The sequence below is a fragment of the Polypterus senegalus genome, chromosome 5 (assembly GCF_016835505.1).
Source record: "Polypterus senegalus isolate Bchr_013 chromosome 5, ASM1683550v1, whole genome shotgun sequence".
Lineage (NCBI taxonomy): Eukaryota > Metazoa > Chordata > Cladistia > Polypteriformes > Polypteridae > Polypterus > Polypterus senegalus.
The window spans coordinates 31,116,188-31,139,536 of NC_053158.1; positions in this window are offsets into that span (position 1 = coordinate 31,116,188).

The window sequence follows — 23,349 nt, forward strand, 5'->3', positions numbered from 1 at the left end:
TTTTTCAGCATAGAGGAGGATGTGAGATGATGGAAAATCGGGCAGGTTCTGTTTAACAAAGTTTCTGATTTGAAGATAGTGAAAGAAATGTGTTGCTGGAAAGTTACATTTGGAATGTAATTGTTCATAGGATGCAAAGATGTTGTCTATATAAAGATCTCTAAGTGATTTAATTCCAAATGTTTTCTAGATATTAAAAACTGCAGATGTTTGCAAGGGTTAAAAAAGGTGGTTCTCATGCAGTGGTGTCACAGATAAAAGATTCTCCATCTTAAAATGCTTCCTACATTGGTTCCATATTCTGAATGAGTGAAGCACAATTAGGTTATTAGTATATTGGCAATAACTTGCGTTTATTGGGGCACAAAGCAGGGAATATAAAGAAGTACTGCAGGATTTTAGTTCTATTGCGGTCCAGGCCTGTGTTTGTTCGTCTGTTTGTGTCCAGGTTTTTATAGCTTGTATGTTTGCTGCCCAGTAATAAAACTGAAAGTTAGGTAGAGCCATGCCACCTTCTGCCTTAGGTCTTTGTAGGGTCGATCTTTGGATACGTGGATGTTTTAGGTTCCAAATAAATGAGGTTATGGTTGAGTCTAATTGCTTAAAGAATGATTTATTGATGTATATTGGAATGTTTTGAAATAAAAAGTGAAGCTTAGGAAGGATATTCATCTTAACAACGTTAATTCTTCCAGCTAGAGTGAGATGGAGGGTTGACCATCTATACAAGTCTTGCTTAATTTTTTCCATACAGACGGAAAAATGTTATTGATAAAGAGCTTTGTGTTTACTTGTGATGTTTACCCCGAGGTATTTAAACTGATCTGCAATGATAAAAGGGAAAGAGCCCAATCTGACATTGTATGCTTGAGAATTCACTGGAAAGAGCACACTTTTATTCAAATTAATTCTGAGGCCAGAGATCTTTTGAAATTCTGTACGTGCTGTTAAGACTGCAGGCACAGTATTTTGTGGATCTGATATATACAGTACCATGTCATCTGCATAGAGAGAAATTTTCTGTTCCAGTCCTTCTCTGATAATCCCCTTTATCTAATAAGCATTTCGACAGTGAACTGCCAATGGTTCAATGGCGATTGCAAATAGCAGTGGTGACTGGGGGCATCCTTGTCTGGTACCACATTCTAGTTTAAAGTAGTCTGAACAAATGTTGTTAATACAAACTGAAGCTTCTGGATTGGTATATAGTAGTTTGATCCATGCACAAATGTTCAGGCCAAACTAAATTTCTCTAATGTAGTGAAAAGGTAGTTCCGTTCAATCATATCAAATGTTTTTTCTGCATCCAACGATAATAATATCTCTGGGGTGTTTGACTTTGCAGGTGAATATATTACATTAAACAGGCATCGAAGATTGGAAGCTAAGTGTCTGCCTTTAATAAATCCAGTTTGATCTTGTGATATTACTGAAGGCAGCACTTTCTCCATCCTTCTAGCTAGGACTTTGGAGAGTATCTTAACAGCATTAATCAGAAGTGAAATTGGTCTGTATGATGCACATTGTAATAAATCCTTATTTTGTTTAGGAAAGATGGTGATTAATGCATGGCGAAATGTTTGAGGTAGAATTTGATTGTCTCTAGCTTCTGTAAATGTTACTAATAAGAGGGGAGCTAGCTGAGTGGAGAATCTATAATAATAAAAGGCAAAGCCCTCACTGACTGACTGACTGTCTGACTGACTCACTGACTCATCACTAATTCTCCAACTTCCCGTGTAGGTAGAAGTATTTGGCAGGCTTATTCCTTACAGTTTACTTACAAAAGTTAAGCAGGTTTCATTTCGAAATTCTACACGTAACGGTCATAACTGTCGACAACGTCCGCCATGTTGAACTTTCTTATTTATGGCCCCATCTTCACGAAATTTGGTAGGCGGTTTCCCTGCGCTAACCGAAACCGATGTACTTACTTATTTCGATGGTATGACGCCACTGTCGGCCGCAATATTGAACTTTCCAACGTCACCAATTTTCAAACTTCCCGTGTAGGTAGAAGGCTGAAATTTGGCAGGCCCATTCCTTACAGCTTACTTACAAAAGTTAAGCAGGTTTCATTTCGAAATTCTACGCGTAATGGTCATAACGGTCAACAACGTCCGCCATGTTGAACTTTCTTATTTATGGCCCCATCTTCTCGAAATTTGGTAGGCGGCTTCCCTGCACTAACCGAAACCAATGTACGTACTGTGGTGAAATGTTCTGGTCCAAATAATTTTCCACAATACACAAACAAAGGTTTGGGGACCGTCCCCATATATTGTCGTCCAGACAATAAAGAATAAATGATTCAAAGTCTTAAATCAAAACAATGAACAGTTTAGTTCCAACAAAATGGCGAATTTATAGGGAAAAGGATTATGGGACAGGAAATGGTTGGCATGAAAACAGGAACCTATATTAACATCATAATGATGAGACGGAAGTGAGGTGGTTTGATGGAGCCGGAAGTGACGTCATCATGGTTGGCCGGAAGTGATGTCATTGCGGCCATTTTGGAAGCCGGAAGTGGAGGAACTTATTTTTCTTCAGATTTTCTGTTGAGCAAAAGAGATTTAGGTAAGTACCACGTGACAACCCTCTATCTCGCGATGTTTCACTCACCTTTAGGCTCTTTGACTGCCTCCTAATTGCACATGTGTGACAGTACTTATTTCGGTGGTATGATGCCACTGTTGGCTGCCATATTGAACTTTTCAACAGTCTTTGTTACTTATGGGCCCATCTTCAAGAAATTTGGTACACGGGTTCCCAACGCTAACTGAATCCTACTTACGTACATATATACGTCCATAGCCTGCAGCTCGGTCACCGTGTGTGGCGGCGTTGGGTCCCCCATCCCAACGCCTCCCACGTTGTTGGCTGCCTGCCTATATAAGGCCGTCCGTCGCTCCGGTCTCTATATTCTCTTCCTTGCTTCGCCACGGGGATTCACGTCTCCCTACTGATAACTACAGCCTTTTTGTTTAATCCACAGCTCCTCCGCTGTTTTATTGTTTGTTTATTACAATTATAGTTATTGTATAGGTATTTTACACTTACTTTACATTGCTCAGGTACCCATTTCCTTTATCATTCCAACCCCCATTACCATGTCTATTGAGATGATCACTATCGATCAAAGAACTATCACTTACCGAGTGGTTTCCATGCCCGGAGATGGCACCTACCTTTTCCATTCTCTTTGTTACATATTGCACGGCCATATCAGGCTCAATCTTGATATCCGGAGGAACATTCTGTCTTATGTATTGAATGACTGGGACAGGTTCAAGGTGTGGACTGATGACGTTACAGGAGATAATTATACTACACAGGAGCACTATAAGAGTGAAATGCTTAAGCCCTTCACCTATGTATCTGCATGCGAGTTGATGGCTGCCACTGAATTGTTCGGTTGTCGCTTTCAAGTGTACAGAAATGGCCAAATATTTTACACCTTTGGACAACCGCCAATGCCTCTTAAACATCTTAGATTCACAGGTGACGATTTCAGTAGTGGACACTTTGATGTTTATGAATGTTTAAACTCTCAAAAGCTGGATGTGATTTTATCGCTGAAACCGGTTGTGTGCTTACAACGCTTGACAGATGCCGAATGTCACTTCAACACAACAAATCCTGCAAATACCGTCGTAATTGAAACAAACCATGAAACTCAAACCGATTATGACAGCAGCAATCCAAGCTGTGAGATTTGAAACAAGATTACTGTTCACATGGCCAACTGTAAGTTACATGCTCAAGAGTAAGCTCAGTGCACAGCTTGGTCATGTTACAACCAGAGGGCCGAACTGACAACATGGTATACAAAGAGATCCTTAACAAATAATTATTGGCATATTTTCCCTCAGTTTAAAAAGGTTAAATTTTCTTCTTAATAAAAATTTTAATGCAGTACTTCGGCGCTGTGAAGCGTGGGTGTTTTGCTAATTTCTTATAAAATTCAACAGAGTAGCCATCAGGGCCTGCTGCTTTCCCACTCTGAAGTGACTTTATAGCATCCAGTAATTCTGATAGCGCCAAAGGTTTAATCCAGTTACTCGGCACTAAAAGTATCTATTTGTGGTATCTGTAATGCATCCAGAAATGCATATGATTGTGTGTTGTCTTCTTTGAACTCAGTAGAATATAAGGATTTATAGTAGTCTCTAAATGTGTGCATAATATTTTTATGGCCAATGATTTCTTCTCCGTTCGTGTTGGTGATTGCTGGGATTGTATTGCGAACTACTTGCTTGTGAAATTGTTGAGCTAAGAGCTTATTCGCTTTCTCTCCGTGTTCATAGTAATGATGTCTTAATTTAAAAATGAGTTGTTCAGTTTCTTTGGTTGTTAAGAGGTTGAGCTTTGACTGCAGAGCCTGCCTTTTCCTATGAAGAGCCTCACTTGGACACCTGGCATGTTCTTGATCTATTCTAGTAATTTTGCTGGTTAGCTCTGATACCTTCTTGGTTTCTAGTTTATTTCTGTGGGAAAGTTATGAAATAATCTGTCCTCTTAAGAAGGCCTTTAGAGTATTCCTGCAGAGACCTCTGAGGATGTATTTGTCTCTAGAAAAGAAACTGATTTGTTTTGATATAAATTCTGTACAGTTCTCATCTGCTAATAGAAGTGGGTTAAGACACCATCTGCGAGATGAGTATGTAGGGCATAATGATTTTAGCTCCAAGATCAGAGGGGCATGGTCAGAAATAACAAAAGTGTCATACTTGCAATGTTTTAATCATTGGCAAGAAATTTATTACCTATAAAGAAATAATCAATTCTTGAGTAGCAATGATGCACTGGTGAGTAGAAGGAATATGTTCTTGAGTTTGGGTTTAGAAACCTTCAGGGGTCTGATAAGTTGTGGTCAGTTAAAAACTGTGTAATTGTCTTTGCAGTGTTAGATGTCATCCCCCCTCTGACAGGAGACTATCTAAGAGTGGATTTAAAACACAGTTAAAGGCCCCAGCCATTATAATTTTATGAGTGTTCACATTGAGAATAGTTGTAAATACATTTTGCATGAATTCCCTATCATCTACATTTGGTGCATAAACATTTATCAAAATCACTTTACAGTTCATCACATCTCTCCCTTCAGGATCAGATACTACATCTGATACCACTAATGAGACTGTTCTATGTATGAGAATTCCCACACCTCTAGTTTTCTTTGTGAAGCTGGAATGGAACATTTGGCCAGTCCAGTCCTTTTGCAGCCAGAACTGATCCTTGCCTAATAAGTGGGTCTCCTGTAAAAATACTATTTTAGCGTTTATACCTCTTAGGTGAGAGATTACTTTCTTTCTCTTTAATTTGTGATTCAGGCCTTTAACATTCCAGCTTACAAAGTTAACTGTTCCATCATGGAGACATTGATTCTGAATTTTTGATGTCATTTTGTAGTCTTAACTGGAAGTGAGACAGCTTTGACCTTAATTTCCAATTTTCTAATGAGTTATTGCCATGCAGCCTATTGTTACGTTGGTAATTATAATTATAAGGATTAAAAAGATAGATTAAATATAGCCTGCTCTCTTTCTCTCCTCTCCCCCTTTTTGATTTTTAACAATTTTGCCAAAAAATGTCTTTGAATCCTGTTTTTGTTCTGGGGTATTAAGTGTTATTTGATGAGAGGGAAAATCAACTTAAATCATTTTAACACAAATGTGAAAAAAGCAAAGGGGTCTGAGTACTTTCTGAAGGCACGTGAGTCAGCAGAAGCTCAACTTGTTTTCTTTATATTGGGACCCCACCATTGAGCAATACAAAGCCAGAAAGGAGTGTTTTCAAAGGAGGGCCTCACTCCTCTAATACTGTATGCAAAGTTGTTGACTTAAAAGGGCTACCAGGAATAACAAAAAACATTTTTGTTAATGTCTGAGCATTAGCAAAAAAATAAATTAACAAATAAACAGCCCTTAAAACCAGAATGACAGTTAAAGTGACACTTCGTGAGTCTTACTGTTGAAGCACTGTGGGTGATGGACCCCCCATACCCCATGACTTATGACTGAGGCTTGTCCTCGCCTCTGACTTTGTAGATTATCACTGAGCCGCATATTCGGTTAGTCGAGTGGTCACACGGGCCCACCACCCACAACACCATGTCCGTCACTGATAACTAAAACAAAGTCACAAGCTGGAGACGACCACATCAAAGAGATGGCTGAGTGGGGCTCGTCTTTGGTTGCTTCTCATGGACACAGACTGGCAGAGCAGGAAAGGACCTTCTGACGTCCTCTTGTCAGAACTTTGCACCATTTATCATTTCAGATTCAGTGCTGATTGGTAAAACATTTATTAGGATGGCACTGGCTGTCGTGTGTGCAAATGTAGCCTCTACTACAGCATGTCTAGCAAAAATAAATCCATACATTTGGGAAAAAACATTTTTTTTTTTAAACAGCGGGACCCTCTTCTAACAGCATAGGGAGTGCCAGTCCATGACAGGGCACTTAGCCTCACCAGGCCCAAACAGAGTTTTTAAACAGAAGTGATCTCCGTCCACACTAGCGTTTTATAAAAGTATCTCCATTCTTGCTAAAATTGACTGAAATAACTGAAGACAAACATGACGTAGACGTTCACCTACACTGGACATGAGCACCTCAGTCTTTGAATGGTGCAGGCCAAGGGGTTTACCACAAAATTGAAGTGACCTGTAAATGTTTTGCCTTTTACACGTCTATGCAGCATTCAAAACTGTACAAAACAAAAGTCTGATGCATAATGGTAAGAAACCCATCAAGCACCATGGAAAGCAGCTCCTCTATGACCGCTATGTTGAAATTCCGCAAAGGGTGAACAGTCAGAGAATGAGACATGTTAACAAGCAGGATCCAATCAGGATATGGCCGTATAATAAGCACAAACTAATCAGAGTGCAGTGAGAGTCCGTGTTTTCAAACATATGCGTTTATTCTCATCCATACCACAAGGCTGAGGCTGTGTTTTCAAAATGTTTTGCTTTCAGGGTATTGTTTCCCCGAAGACCCCAACACTTGTCTTGTCCCTTTTGTCCTCACTGAGATATGCAAAAGATGAATGTCTCTCATTATCAGGTGTTTGCCATGTTCTTCGAATCAGAACTCGACACGTACTGCGAATGCCTGATCTGCTCTGCGAGGCGAGACTCGTCCAGTAAGTTTGTACTCCCAGGGGCTGTGCTCTCCAATGGAACTCATTTTCATCAGTTCAAATGTGCAGGATGGTCAGAGACAGGATATATTTCAAGTATCCAAAAGAAATGCCATTTCCATGAATATGTGCATGTGAAGACTCATTGCTTACAATTCCCCACTCAGACAATTCCTGAAAACTGTGGTCAGCACTAGTTTGGCCGTTTTTCTTCTCGTTATGTCATTGTCTCGTGGTCCTCCCATCAGACTCCATAACTGAAGATGTGATCACCGATTCTTTTGCCTGGATGTGTGCGTATGAGTTTTGTAAACCCTTTGAAAGCGAGTCCTGAATCTGAAAAACTTGAATTGAACCACCAGCAGTGTAAAATGGAAAAGCAGTTTTTGTTTTTTAGCTGTTTTTATCTTATGCTTGCAGTCCCCTAAACACTTCACCTAAACTGTCTACAACAATGGAGGCCACAAGCTTAAGGGCATTTTTTTTTATCTTTTATTGAGTTTATTAAAAGCATATAACATTTCATACAATCAAGTCAAACTTAACAAAACTAAATTCAATTCAACCACCACCCATGAGAAAGAGAGGAAGGCCAACTGCCAGAGTAAAACTTTGAGAGGAGTAAAGAGGGAAAAGGAGTCCTTCTCCCCGGTATAATTGCTTATAATTTAAAATGTTATTGATTAGATCCTGTAAGGTTTTAAAAAGACTTTTGAACAGACCCTGTAAGAGAGAATCAGATTTTTTCCAATTTCAAATCTCTATACAGTATATAATCTTCATTTGGATCTTGATCTTTGTTTGTCCGCAAATGAATTAGAAGAAGAAACACTAGATGGCAGTAGAGAGATAGCTAAAACATAGGCATTGCATTAAGAATCTCCTCCAGGCTTACACTACTGAAGACTGTAGTACGCCAGTCACACCTCAAAACACAGACATTCAAACTAAACAAATTGTTGTGCTTTAAATTAACTAAAGAGATCTTCATTTAGATCTTGATCTTTGTTTGTACGTGAATTCCATGCATGCGTAGACCACCTTCCAGATTAGTACGTTGTTGTTACTCACAGATGTCAACAATGTGCTGGAATAACGAAAGGGGTGGTGGACAGTGTTACGCTGATTAGCTCCTGAGGCCTGGTTAGAGAATGAGATTGCCGAAGATAAAAGGTGCGTGCCTATGTAACATATGAATGAAAGAAAGACAGTGGGTAAAATGAATGACAACGTAACAGCACGTTCCGGAAATTATTATTGTTACGTTGTAGCCGGCGAGTGCTGCGCGTCTCACAGTTGTACAGTGGCTTGCTCACATGTCAGTGAAGTGATCCCTATTTATGCTTTAAAGAGCCTGGATACCTATGTGTCCCCCTTTTATAACCACTGCTCCGTGTATATTGCCTTACTCTTTGGATTGCCACAAAGCAACCTGCGAGATTGGAGAAAGGTTGAGAAGACATCGTGAGAGAAAACGACAGCGTCGTGAAAACAAGATGGACTGTGAACGGACAGAAGCACAAATGCTCCTACACCACCACATAATTATGATTCGGACAGTGATTCCGGGAAGGCCATTCCTATCGAATTAATATCCAAGGGTTTTCTTTTGTAAATTTGTTTCCCTTATAAAAAAATAATAATGATGTGCGACGAAGGGCCCAGTTCATGACTGGCAGCCGCATTTAAACAGGTAGCCCTTCACAGACAACTTTAATACGCGCAACGTAGTTGGGCACACATGGCTAGTAGTATATAATATCAGTTACCCACTGACTTAAAAGAGGTGAGTTAGGATTCTTCCAGTTGAGCAAGATAAGTCTACGTGCCAATAGTGTAGTAAAGGAAATCACAGTTTGTTTGTCCTTCTCCACTGTAAGCCCACCTGGGAGTCCACCAAACGCAGCTGTTAATGGGCTAGGAGGGATTGTGACACCCAGGCTGTCTGATAGGCATGCAAAGATTTTGGTCCAGAATGATGTTAATTTGGTATTTGCCCAAAACATGTGGCCTAGTGAGACTGGAGCTCGATTGTGACGTTCACAGGTTGGATCTTGCCCTGGATACATTTTGGACAATTTTAACATGACAAACAGATGTACCTGATAAAAAATTTGAAGTTGAAAAATTGAATGCTTTGAGCATGTGGAGCTCGAGTGAATTCTGTCCATTGCTGCCTTCCATTCCTTTTTTAAAATGTTGAATAAGAGATTCTTAAGGACATTGTTAATGCAACCTGTCTCTGTAAGTTCAGGGGTTCACACATCTCCATTTCCGCTTTGTTCTCTTTTCAGTACCGCTATAGCCTAAATGCCTTTGGGACTCAGTTGTTTCTCTTGTTAATGTCGTTCTCTCCCACAGAGTGTCCTTCCTCTGCTGTTGGCCCTTTTCTCTCTTCGTAATATATAAACTTCTGCTGTCATATCAATCTTTTAAGGACAACTTAGCTAACTAAACAAACAAGGCTGATGGACTGAGTGGTCTCCTCTCATTTGTTGAATTTGATCTCCTGGTCTGTATCCTCAGCCAATGTCACTTACAACAGGCATATGCTACACATCTTAATTCATAATAAGTCCTTATCCATTGGTTCAGACCTTTCATTAATTCCATGTTATCCGACAGTGTAATGAATTACAAATCAAACTGATGACTGTGCAAATGCATGTTGCCGGAAACAACTAGTAGATGAGTGTGGTAGAAATCATTACCTTAAATATATATCTATTAGTAATCAACTCAAGGAACCAGGCAGGAGGAAGCTGATCCATTGCGTCTTTTATTACTCATCTTGAAGATGGACAGCAGCCTGTCATGGAATGGTCAATAACCAAAGCTACAGACTCATGTTTATAGATAACTGAATTTGCATAACAGTGCTGAATTGATGCTTACTCTGATTGGTTCACTTGTTTGTATTCACTGTGATGGACTAAAACATATGCAGTGTTTTATCAGAGAGCATTTACCAGCTTACACACCCCAAGATAAAAGTCTCATTTCTTCTACATTATTGGTTCTTACAATATTTTTTAATCATTTTTCAGTTCCTATGTGTGTCATTCTACGGGTCTTACTGGGTACATAATAGTCAGCCAACTTCTTGAACCATCACCTAGAACCTTCTTGTTCTTTGTTGTTCACTTGACCTTTATCTAGTTTCCTGCTATACCTTAACAAGTTTCTGACATTGATTAGCCCTTTTATACTACTTCTAAGATATATGCTATATTTGAATGTAGAAAGCATACCAAAACACTTTATACTCAATAACAATATTACCCCTAAATGACTATGTGACCCATAAGTCTCATTTTTCTAATGACCCTCCTCTTTCCCTCATTCATTGGTTAAGAGTCCTGTCTTCAGTTTAAAAGCTTATTCCTGTGTGAATTTTTTTTCTTGGCCATCACTAAAAACACACGGGGTAAGTAACATCTAAAAATAAAGTTATGCTAACAAGCACTAGTGAAAACCTTTGTAGTAGAATCAGGAGATAAGATGTAGTCAGAAAGCACAAAAGGGATAGAAACTGAGAAATTGAAAAATGCCACTGTCATAAGGATGGTGTAATAATATCATGATAAAAATATGTGCTTAGAAAACAAATAACACTTTAGAACTTACAAATAATGATAAAATCTCAGAAGCTGACTGGTCGGCAAGCCTGAGGGAGTACGGGGGGCCATATTAACAGGCCAGTATAGCCTGGAAAAGAAGGGACAGGTAGTTTGATTTTATGACGCCCCTTCTAGCCTGGGCTAGCATAGTGCTGGACTGGAGCTATGGCCAAGTAGGATCAGTATGAAGTACCGAGTTGGCTCATCCTATTGGCTCAGGAGGCACATCATGGAAGATAAAGACAACAAAGAAGCTCTCTTTCTCTCTCTGCCTTTTTCCATCCTGAGAAGACCAACTCTCTTTCAGCTGGCATACTGAGACACACATGCCACTCAGCCCTAAACAGAGTATAAGCTAGCCTAGAAGATAAATGAGTGTAACTCCAAGTTTAGATAGATAGATAGATAGATAGATAGATAGATAGATAGATAGATAGATAGATAGATAGATAGATAGATAGATAGATAGATAGATAGATAGATAGAGATAGATACTTTATTAATCCCAAGGGGGAAATTCACATAATCCAGCAGCAGTATACTGATCCAAAAAACAATATTAAATTCAATAGTAATAAAAATGCATGTAAAAGCAAACAATAACTTTGAATAGTATTAGTGTTTAAACCCCGGGTGGAATTGAAGAGTCGCATAGTGTGGGGGAGGAACGATCTCCTCAGTCTGTCACTGAAGCTACTCCTCTGCCTGGAGATGACACTGTTAAGTGGATGCAGTGGATTCTTCATGATCGACAGGAGTTTGCTTAATGCCCGTCGCTCTGCCACAGATGTTAAACTGTCCAACTATACTCCTATAATAGAGCCTGCCTTCTTAACAAGTCTGTCCAGGCGTGAGGCGTCTTTCATCTTTATGCTGCCTCCCCAGCACACCACCGCGTAGAAGAGGGCACTCGCCACAACCGTCTGGTAGAACATCTGCAGCATCTTATTGCAGATGTTGAAGGACGCCAACCTTCTCAGAAAGTATAGTCTGCTCTGACCTTTCTTACATAGAGCATCAGTATTGGCAGTCCAGTCCAATTTGTCATCCAGCTGCACTCCCAGATATTTATAGGTCTGCACCCTCTGCACACAGTCTCCTTTGATGATCACGGGGTCCATGAGGGTCCTGGGCCTCCTAAAATCCACCACCAGTTCCTTGGTCTTGCTGTCTTGCTGGTGTTCAGGTGTAAGTGGTTTGAGTCGCACCATTTAACAAAGTCTTTGATTAACTTCCTGTACTCCTCCTCCTGCCCACTCCTGATGCAGCCCACAATAGCAGTGTCATCAGTGATCTTTTGCACGTGGCAGGACTCCGAGTCATATTGGAAGTCTGATGTATATAGATTGAACAGGACCGGAGAAAGTACAGTCCCCTGCGGCGCCCCTGTATTGCTGAACACAATGTCAGACCTGCAGTTCCCAAGACGCACATATTGAGGTCTGTCTGTAAGATAGTCCATGATCCATGCCACCAGGTGTGAGTCTACTCCCATCTCAGTCAGCTTGTCTCTAAGGAGCAGAGGTTGGATGGTGTTGAAGGCGCTAGAGACGTCCAAAAACATAATTCTTACAGCACCACTGCCTCTGTTCAGGTGGCAGAGGGATCGGTGTAGTGCCATTTATGTGCCATCTAAAACAAGACCTCTAGCACCATCAGGTTGTATGGTTTGGCAAAGCCAAATTTTGTTTGCTTGTATATGGCATTAGTTATAATTCAAATGTACTGCCTATAATAATTACATAATTAAATGTGCAGTCACTTTCTCCTGCCTGTTCTTTACTCTGTCTAATTGGCTGGGGTTACAGATGTAAGAGGTAGAGGAAAATGCTGAACAACAACAGTGGTCAATTCTGACAGTGTGGTAAGAGTATGGAATCTGAGACATTCTGTTAAGGTCTACTTAATAAAGAGTATAATGGGGAAGAGGGTCACCCCAGGACCCTGCCATAACAAAACACACATTAGAATAGAAACGAGAGGGAAAAATAAAATGCAAATGGTCAGCAACTGAATAGTAAGTTTTGAGAATAAATTCATTCAGCAAAAGGTGTTTTGTTTCCACAAACTCGGATGAGGAAATGTCCAAAAGGAAGACTTTTTCACAAAATCACGTCATGTCCAGAAGGTCATGGGAAACGTGCCTATCAATGTGGATTGCTGATCAAACAATAAGAGGAATAATTGAGGCATCTGTGAAAACCCAAAATGGGGGCAAAGATGGTGAAAAATAATTTAATTAAGTGATAAAATAATATAATTTAAATAATAAAAAATACCCAAAAGAAATGTAAAAATGTGCCTTTTAAAACACCTCTAAAAAATGTAAACAACCCAATTTGTGACTATTATTTTTGGGTGGAGTATTCCTTTAAGTAATTTTGCTGTTACGGCAGTGAAATTCACTCAGGGTGTATCAGTGAATCAGTATGGTGTGATTTCTTGAAAAATGCAATATGCTGGACGGAGGAGTGTTTGGCTGAGCTTTGAGAGAGTCTACTGGAATATCTGAGCGCTGCGTCCGCGTGGTGTCTGGCTGCCCTTACTTTATCTGTCAAGTTGATGTTTTCTGCCCAGGCTTCTTCTAAGAGCTCCAGTTTCTGTTAGGTTATTTGTGGTGACACTTGATTGGTTTGTGTGTGTGTGTGTGAACGTTCATCATAGTTTGCCATCTGATCCATGGTAAACACCTGGCCCGCTCCTGATAAACAGGATTAGAAGATAGACAGATATATGGATGAATCCACAGACAGACAGTTGGGGTGGTCAGTTGCAGTGTATCCGAGATTATACTGTTCTAGCAGTGGACTCAGATCAGACTACACACTACGGTACTAAGAGGAGATGATCCTCTGGTCTAAGTGCTGTTTCAGTGAACAGCGTAACAAGATCAAGACCAAGTTTAAGTTTTCCGCAGCTAGTCTTGTTTTGGCCTCGTTTTCCTCAGTTGGTCGTCTGATTGCCTGTTAAAGGTGCATCGTCTCACACTCTCTCCATTAATGACACCCCTGTACACATTCCTCTCGATTTAATGGGCCGAGCACAGTGGAAAAGTACATCCTCATGAAATCTTATTAAAAAGTAACTGCAGTCATTAAGATACATTAGATCAAAATGAATGTCACTGTCATTATTGTAAACATTATCACATTGAGTGTACGAAAAGACTCTAAAAGCCTTCTACGGAAAGTAATGGCGATAAGGGCACCCCCCACCAGATTCGTTCTTTTCCAATACTCCAGTTCACTTTTGACAGCCAGGTCATTACTCTTTCTTCTGCAGTCACTAATCTGGGGGTTCGGTTTGATCCACAGTTGACCTTCAGTGACCATATAAAACATGTGTGTAAGGCATCGTTTTACCATTTACGAAAAATTTCCAAACTTCGCCCCCTATTAACCATCCCAGATGCAGAGAAACTTGTCCATGCCTTTATCTCCTCAAGGCTGGACTACTGCAATGGATTTTTTTGCGGGAATTCATACCAAGGACATACAAAAGCTTCAATATATCCAAAATAGTGCTGCAAGAATCCTACTAAGAGTAAGGAAATTTGAACATATTACTCCCATCCTCAAATCACTTCATTGGCTCCCTGTTTCCTTCCGGATTGAGTACAAAATTCTTCTACTGACCCACAGATGTATCTACGGCCAGGCACCTTCTTACCTTCAGGATTTGATTCACTTAAAAACTTCCAATCGGATCCTCAGATCATCTGGCAGCATGCAGCTTCATACTCCCCTTACTAAGCTCCGTACTATGGGGGGTCGAGCTTTTTGCTCTGCTGCACCACAGCTCTGGAATCAGCTCCCTGTTGAACTGAGAAATACACAAAACCTGGACATTTTTAAAGCAAATTTGAAGACTTTTTTATTTAGGAAAGCATATAATTGCTGTGATTGTTGATTTAATCTATTCTTTTAAACTTTAAAATTTTGTGGTTATTGCTTTTGTTGTAGCACTTTGAGATCTTATCAATGAAAAGTGCGTTACAAATAAAATCTATTATTATTATTAATCTATTAAGGGGTACACATTAATAGAATCATATCTGAAGCATAACTTTCTCACTATAACTAATTTTCTCAGTTGCATAGAAAATACAAACGAGTTCATTCTTGTCATTCATTGTGCACCCAGCTTTTCATATTAGCTGAATTAATCCAACAGTCACCAGAGCGTGTAAAGTGCCTAGTGAGATAGGTCAAGGATTCATGAAGAATGTCTCATCACAGCGCAAACTTCATAGTAAAGCACAAGCTCTATACAAAATGAGACCTCAAATCAGATCTGAGGACACCCACAAAGATATCTCCACGACACACCGAAGGAAGAAACTGGCAGCATCTTTCAGCAGAGTCTGAGCCCTTAGGGACAGCAATGCTGCATGTTCTTATTGAAGATTAATGGTTAAAAGTATGTTGGTGTATAGCTTTCTATTTCTTATATTACTCAATATAAATGTTTCTATGCACGGCTTGTCTTTTTACATGGCATTTTTAAAGAAGACAATACACAGTCAGGTCCATAGATATTTGGACAGGGATACAATTTTCATAATTTTAGCTGTGTGCGCAACCACAATGGATTTGAAGTAAAGGAATTATTATGTGATATGAAGTGTAGACTTTCAGTTTTAATTCAAGGGGTTTAACAAAAATATTGTATGAGCCATTTAGAAGAGATGGCCATTTTTAGACATGGTCTTCATATTTTCAGGAGCTCAGACAAACTAATTTATTCATAAATATAACAATCATTTTCAATATTTGGTTGAAAATTGTTTCTAGTCAATGACTGCCTGAAGTCTGAACCCATGGCCTACTCCAAGTGCAGAGTTTGCACCATAGTGATGATTTGCTAGGCCTTTTCTGCTGCTGTCTTGAGTTGCTGTTTGTTCGCTGGACTTTCTGCCACCAGTTGTGTCTTCAGCAAGTGAAATGCATGTCCAGTTGGGTTGAGGTCAGTTGATTGACTTGGCCATTGAAGAATCTTCCAGTTGTTTGTGTTGAAAACGACTTGGTTTGCTGTCATAGTATGTTTTGGCTCACCCTCCATCTGTATTGTGATGCGTCATCCTATCAGTTTTGCAGCATTTGTCTGAATCTGAGCAGACAGTATAACCCAATAAACTTCAGAATTCATCCTGCTGCTTCTGCCAGCAGTCATATCATCAATAAACACCAGTTACTGACTTCCATATGCAGCCATGCATGATCATGTCATAAAACTGCCACCACTATGTTTCACATGACAGGCCTACCTCCCGGAGAGTGTTCTTGGTTTGACTAAATGTCATGAATTTATTCTTTTTTGCCAAGGAAAGGATTCTGAGATCATCCAGCACAGTTGTCGTCCATGATTGTCTTTTGGCCTTTTGGTATTGCTGAGTTCATCAGTGAGTTCCTTCTTTTTAAGAATGTACCAGATGGCTAATTTGACCACTCCTGGAGCCACATGTATAATGCCGTGCATAGAATTCACACTATAACATGATGTATGGACAAAAGCGGAAATGTGCTTACACACAAAAAAATCCAGATGCAGAAATCTGTGTGAACACCAACTGCCATGTTCTTCCACTACATAAATCCCGGTCAGCGTGAAAAGTAACACACGTGCACGCGCCTGCTGCCCGCCCCGTCTCCTCCCAGAATTACGCCTCTTTGAATATGCAAATCAGTATAAATAGCCATTAAGATCAGCGTTCTGGGAAAAGGCAATGGCAAGAGCACGGGAGGAAATAGAAGAATTTCAGCAAATACCAAGTGGAGGCAAAGAAAAATGTATTTATATTATTATTAATTTATTTATATTATTTATTAATTAATTTATTTATATTATTTATTAATTAATTTATTTATATTATTATTCATTTATAAAATTATTTGTTGGTTTAAAGAGTGGTATAAACAACAAAAGGAAGTTGATCGATTGACATAAAGTGTCGGAGAAAGTCACACAGTGCAGAGATAAAAAAGAAGTTGTCAGATATCAAAGTCGCCGTTAAAAAGGCGAGTCGTAGCCCACCGTCTGAGTGTCATATGAAACCTTATTAGGGTACAGAGAAAAAAAAAGGCATACAGTGGGAAAAAAGCTCAAAATGTCAACTTTAATCTCGAAATTTCCATTTTAATCACGTAGTTTATTTTGTCATTAAAGCAGAACATCATAAACTTCATCTTAAAATCGTTTAATTTACTAGTAGCACGTTAAATGCTTTTTTTTGTATTTGATCCTCTATGTGTGTGAATCACTACGTGATTCTTAAACGGGCTTTCTCTTCCTCGGATAGGACACAGAATCCATTACATTCATGATATTACAGCTCTCTGAATAACTAAAATACTGAGATGTATGCATGATATCATTTTCATGATGATAGGAGTTAAAGCATGTTATTAAACATGGGAACACGGTGGCGCAATGATAGTGACGAGCAGGCGCCTCATCCACAGATTGTTCCTGCCTCCCGCAAGATGCTTGCTGTGCCGTGCGCAACCTTCGATGAAATACTTTATTGTAGCAGTACTGTCTCTTTCAAACGTACTAACCTCCAATTCCTGTCCTTACTTTTCTTTCTCCAAATACCCAATCTCCACACAATCAGCTTTGTAATAAACGTTAAGCCATCTGTAAGCTTAGAACGCCGATTCTTCAAAACTTTTAAGGAACATTGAAATATTTTCGTAGTACATGTTAAATTATTCTATCCATCTATCCTTCCAGTGTTGCACCAGCACCAGCAAGAATACAGCGTGAGGCAGGGACAATCAGGGCGCCAGCTCCTCACTAGCGCTGCGGCACTGTGTCCTCACATGTTTAATTACTAACAATATAGATTATTTAAATGACGTTAACATTTTATCTGTATGATGTAATAAACATATTTTGCTGCATTTCATCTTAAAAATGATATCGTCATCATATGTAAATACTCGCTTTATAAAGTGGCTCAGGTTGTGCAATATTATAACTGTATCTCACGTTTACAGTGAGGTGATTGTACTTATAAGTACAAACGGTTCTACAAGGAGCACTTGATGGACTGATTGAGTTCGTTTACAGTTCTTGGGATGAAACTGTTTCTGAACCGCGAGGTCCGTACAGGAAAGGCTCTGAAGTGTTTGCTGTGTGAGAGCAGTTCAAATAGCGCATGGCTGGGGCAGTGTGTGCTTGATGCTGTATACCGATAATTCTCTTTCCGATCAGCTGCTCCAAGTGGTTCAGTGAGAGTAACAACGCTAAAGCAGTTATGGTATTTAGAATAGTTTGACCATTCTGTGGACCATTATACTGTTACAGGTTAATTACAATCAAATGCCTTAAACTAATAAACTATATGCGGTTAATTTCAGTGTATTTATAAAGCCACGTCAGAGATGTGGATCTGAAAAAGAAAGGGAAACCACACTGGAACAGTAGCACTGCTTTGATGCTGGGTGCTGCCAGTTTGCAAAAGTCAGCGGAGAACTTGCGTACGCCAGGGTTGGAGCTACTGTGAAAATGTGTGTGGCTTTACGCCAAGTTTAGGTTTACATCAGGATTTGAACATGGAAACGGGCTTACGCAACATTTTTGTGCATACGCACCGTTTATACATGAGGCCCCTGGTGTTTCTGCTATCTCTCTAAAGGGTTTGTTTTGTCTTCTGCCTAATGATGGTCTGTTTTTTCTTGCATGGACAGCTCTTTGGACCTCATATTGAGAGCTCACAGCCACAGCTTCCAAATGCAAATTACACACTTGGAATCAACTGCAGACCTCCTACCTTCTTAGTATTTAATGATGTAATGAGTGGACCTGCTCCCATCTGGATATGTCAGTCAAATGTCCAAATACTTTTGAGCTCCTGAAAATGTAGGGACTGTGTATAAAACTGGCCCATAAGATATTTCTGTTAAAGCCTTTGAATTAATGCTGATGGCCTATACTTCCATCACGTAATTATTTCTTTGTTTCAAATCCATTGTGGTGGTGCGTCACTGTCCAAATGCTTATAGATCTGTCTGTATTTGATTCAATATAATGCTATACTTCAGTCCAAATATAAGTATAAAATATAGCTTCCATGTTTTGTAATAACATATTTGTGGTTTTTCATGTCCGTAACAGTCTGTCTGATGTGTGCAGTATCCATATTGTTAGTACGTAACTTTCTTCCCCTTCACGGAGTCCAAGAAGCCCACTGCAGCTGCACTTAGTCGTAGTCCGCTACTAGTACACAGCTCTCAGGCGCACTGCCACAACGCTAATCCTAAAAGTCAGTCTTGTTACTGTGAAAACATACTAAGACCGAGACCAACATGGATCGTCCCGCGTTCATAGCGCCCTGCAACTAACCCATGGAGTCTCCCAGATTCTCTGCTTGGGTCTTGTCAGTTTGAACATCCTTACCAAACCCACACTTACACAGGCCTTTATCCAATGTTTTGGCCTCATTGACGCCACATCCCGACACGGCATAGCCAATGGTGGCCAGGGTTCAAATGCTGTTCTGTAAAATTGCCTAATCTCACTGGAAAGGAATTCATTTCAGCGAGCAAATTAAAGGCTGGCATACTTTCCCCCTCAAATTTTTAAAACAGTCTTTTTCTGACGACAGCCCTCCTCTTCTAACTGCCTGTTGGTTCACTGGTTTGCTTTGACTGATAAAAGATTTTAAGCTTTCATGACAACTCTCTCCTTTGTATTAAATCTAATCCTCACAAAGCACTTCATCTCCCGATTAGTCACGCTTCACTAGGCTTTGGTAACTAGAGGCAAAATTATTGATGTCTCCAAGATGTAATCTTATTGGCTTGTGCTCACAATAGAAAGTCTGTGCCGCTCCGTCAAATCAAAACCAGGGATGGTCATTCCAGTGCGGCTTCCTGCAACAAACAGCCTGAAGGGTTATCCTTCTATAAAGAGAGTCAAATCAAGGGGCACACGCACAAACAAAACATTTGTGTGAGTGACCTGGAAAAAAACAAATTCCTGAGACATGTCTGATATGGGAGAAAGCTGGCGCACCTTTGAAATGAGTTCCAAGGAGGGTTTCAGATGTTAACTTTCTTGTTTCTGCCTTTCAGCACATACAGTCATATCCAAAACCACAAGTCCTGTTCAGATTTTAGAAGTACAGAGGGCGCTGGGAAAACCTGTAAAGAAAGGAGCAGGTGAGTTCTTAATGGCAGGATATCAGCCATGCTGTGGTACCCCCCCAAGATTCGGCATTAAGTCCTTTACTGTTCCGTCTTTATAGATATTGTTCATGAGGTGATACCCCAATTTTGTGTGGGATTTTCCTTTAGGAGTCCCGGTTCTGATGTTCGGTTCACTGGTGGTTCTAAATGAGCCCTGCAATGGCTTGGCATCCCATCCAGAGATGGTTCCTGCCTTGTGCCCACAGCTGGCAGAAGAGACCCTCAGCTGGATTAAGTGGCTTTGTGTTAGTTCACCCAAGATACAGTGGATTCAGAAAGTATTCAGACCCCTCCACTTTCTGCACCCTGTATTGTGTTGTAGATTTAATGTTTAACTGATCAATCCGCCATTTCTGTCCATCAGTCTTCACTAAATAAACCATAATGACAAAGTGAAACAGTTTTCAGAAAGGTTTTCAGATTTATTAAAAATCAGACACTGAAATCTCTCATTCATGTCGATATTCAAACCCTCCATTTGGCACTTTATAGAAGCCCCCTTGGCATCAATTGCAGATTTGAGTCTCGTTGTGCCACTCTCTAAAATGCCAAGATTGGGGCAGTTTATCTCATTCTTCCTGGCAGATCCTTTCAAGCTCCGTTAGATGGAATGGGAAGTGTCTGTAAACTGCCATCTTCAGGTCTCGTCACAGACATTCTGTGGGGCTTTGGTGGGGCGACTGAAGGACACTCAGAGACTTGTCCCAAAGCCACTCCAGCATTGTCTTGGCTGTATACCTCCTCTGTGTTTGGCTGCATTTATCCTTCCCTCAATTCGGACCCGACTCCCTGTCCTTGCTGCTGAGAAGTACCCCCATAACATGATGCTGCTGCCACACATACTTCACCGTAGGAATGGCATCAGACAGGTGATGAGCAGAGCCTGATCTTTGGTAGACATTGTGTTTGCAGATGGACCCAAACCATTCCGTTTTCTTTTCCCCCTGCTCTCAGAGTCCTTTAAATGTCATTTGGCAAACCTTAACACAAATGTGGCTTTGCTGTAGCCACTCTAACATAAATACCTGATTGATGGAGTGCTGCTGTGATGGTCGTCTTTGTAACAGGTTCTCCATCCTCAGGAGAGGACTTCTGAAGCTCTGTCAAAGTGACCTTTGGGTTCTTGATCAACTCCCTGACCAAGGCCCTCTTGCCCAGTTACTCAGTTTGGTTAGATGGCCAAACTCTAGGAGGAGTTCTGGTGGTTCCAAACTTCTTCTCTTTCACACTTATTAAGCACACATTGTGACGATGTGGGTTCTGGCTCCACACTCCCTTTGATGTTGGAAGCACTTGAACCCAACACCGTCGATAATGTTGCCGAGTGAGCTAGTCAATGGAGGCAATAATTGAGCATCTTAGCAAGGGGAAGGTAAAAAGTGCAGAAGTGCTTTTATTAAAAACAGTCAACAAAAACAAAAACAGTGTTCATAAAGTGCAGTTCATTCAAAGAGTCAATAAATAATCCATTAAACGAACGTGGGGTAAAACCAATATATAGAAAAAAAACAATCCTTTAAAAACGAGAGGTTAAAATCTTCTCCTGGAAGCAGTCTTTAAAACAAAAAAACAAATACGGTGCTCTTCTGTTAGCGTCTCACCTGCTTATCCCGTATGGGCCAAGCAGCAGGCAAGACGCTCTCTACAGCTGCCCTCCTCAAACACACGCAAGACTGGAGACCTCCCGATCCCTGGCTTCGGTTTGGCTCTCATCCCAGCCTCGAGACTTGGACTCCTTGGTCTCCAGGACGCTCACACCAAGGACTGCCACTCCAAGCCTCCCGACTTCCGCTGCCTTTCTGCGGCCTTCTGCGGCTCGTCGCTTTCACCTTGGTCACTCCCGCTACCTGCTCGCCAGCGGAGCGACATCAACACAAACACGGGTGTCGGCCTAACACCCAGCTTCCATGCAGCTGTCCACGGCGCCATTCGCCGACGCCGCGCCGCTCTTCGCGCTCTCTCCCTCTCACCGACCTGCTTCCTCTCCTGCTCCCGTAACCTCCGTCCTCTCCTTTCCTTTCTCTCTCCGATCGTTTCTTTCTCTCCAATCGATTCTCTCTCTTTCCGAACGTTTCTTTTCTTCCCCTAAAACCGACTCGCGCTTTTTAAAAACGTGAGGGGCCATCACAGCTGCAGCATTAGCCACGGGAGCAATCACGAATGTGGGCAGTTCCTCACCTGTGCACACGGTGAGAAACGCCCACATCGACGACTGCCCCGCTGCTCGCTACAACAACGCCCCTCTCACGAAGCCGCCTCGGGTGCGATGATTATTTATTTAAAATCAATGGCCTTTTCTCCACGAGCTGTGGACCCATAACACCACACACATATGTTTTATAAATGGTTTTATCTCCTTGCTATGCTCTATGCCTCACCACAATTTAATCATGGAGGCCTACAGAGAGTTCCTTGAACTTTGTGGCTTGGTTTTTGTCCTGACATGCAGTGGGAATTGTAAAACCTTCTCTCCCGAGGTGTGTGCCTCTCTAAACAATGTCACAGTCAATGCAGTTTACCGCCGGTGGACTCCAGTCCATTTCTGGACACATCTCAAGTAAAATTCAACCAAACAGGATACACAATTTGAAGTGCCTCAGAGAAGGATCTGAATATTTATATGTATGAGAGATTTCAGTTTTTGATTTTTAATACATTTGAGAACCTTTCTAAGAACATGTTCCTGCTTTGTTATTATGAGTTATTGAGTGTAAATTAATGGGCACAATTTGCAATTAAATCTACAGAGTAATAGTGTGCAGAAAGTGAAGGGTCCTAATATTTTGCAAATCTCCTGGAGTTCCTCATTTGTTGGTAATAGAAACTTGGGCTTTCCCTGTAATGTACCAGTAAACCACCATAACAAATCATGAGAGAACGGAAATTGGAATTGATATCTTCGGAAACACTACTGGTACATTTCCCAGTTTTTCACCTACAGTCGTAGTAATCTACCCCGTAGGCTATGGGTGAACGAATGACAAGGTTAAGCTCGGAAATTATTGTGATGCTTTACGTGTGTGAAAATAGGATGTCAATAATCCTGGAAAGCTCCACTGGTAAATTTCCCAAGGTAGGGTCCAGTGTGGCTCTCGGTAATCTATCCCCTAGGCTATGGGCGAGCAAAGTGGTACAATTACTGTTACATGACACGAGAAGTGTCTGAGGATTACTGGGAGAGTCAGAAAGACTAGCAAAGGTTTTATGTAGGCAAAGATAGGGTCTGCGCAAGCAAAAGATCAAAATCACCAGGTGAGCAAAAGTCAAAGAGATACGACGTTAGTCAACAGTCGAAATCAAAAGCAGAAGAACAAAGCGAATGCTGGCACCAACTTGAAAATAGAAATGTTGTTTATCCATCGAGGCATAACGTATGGCGTGACCACCAC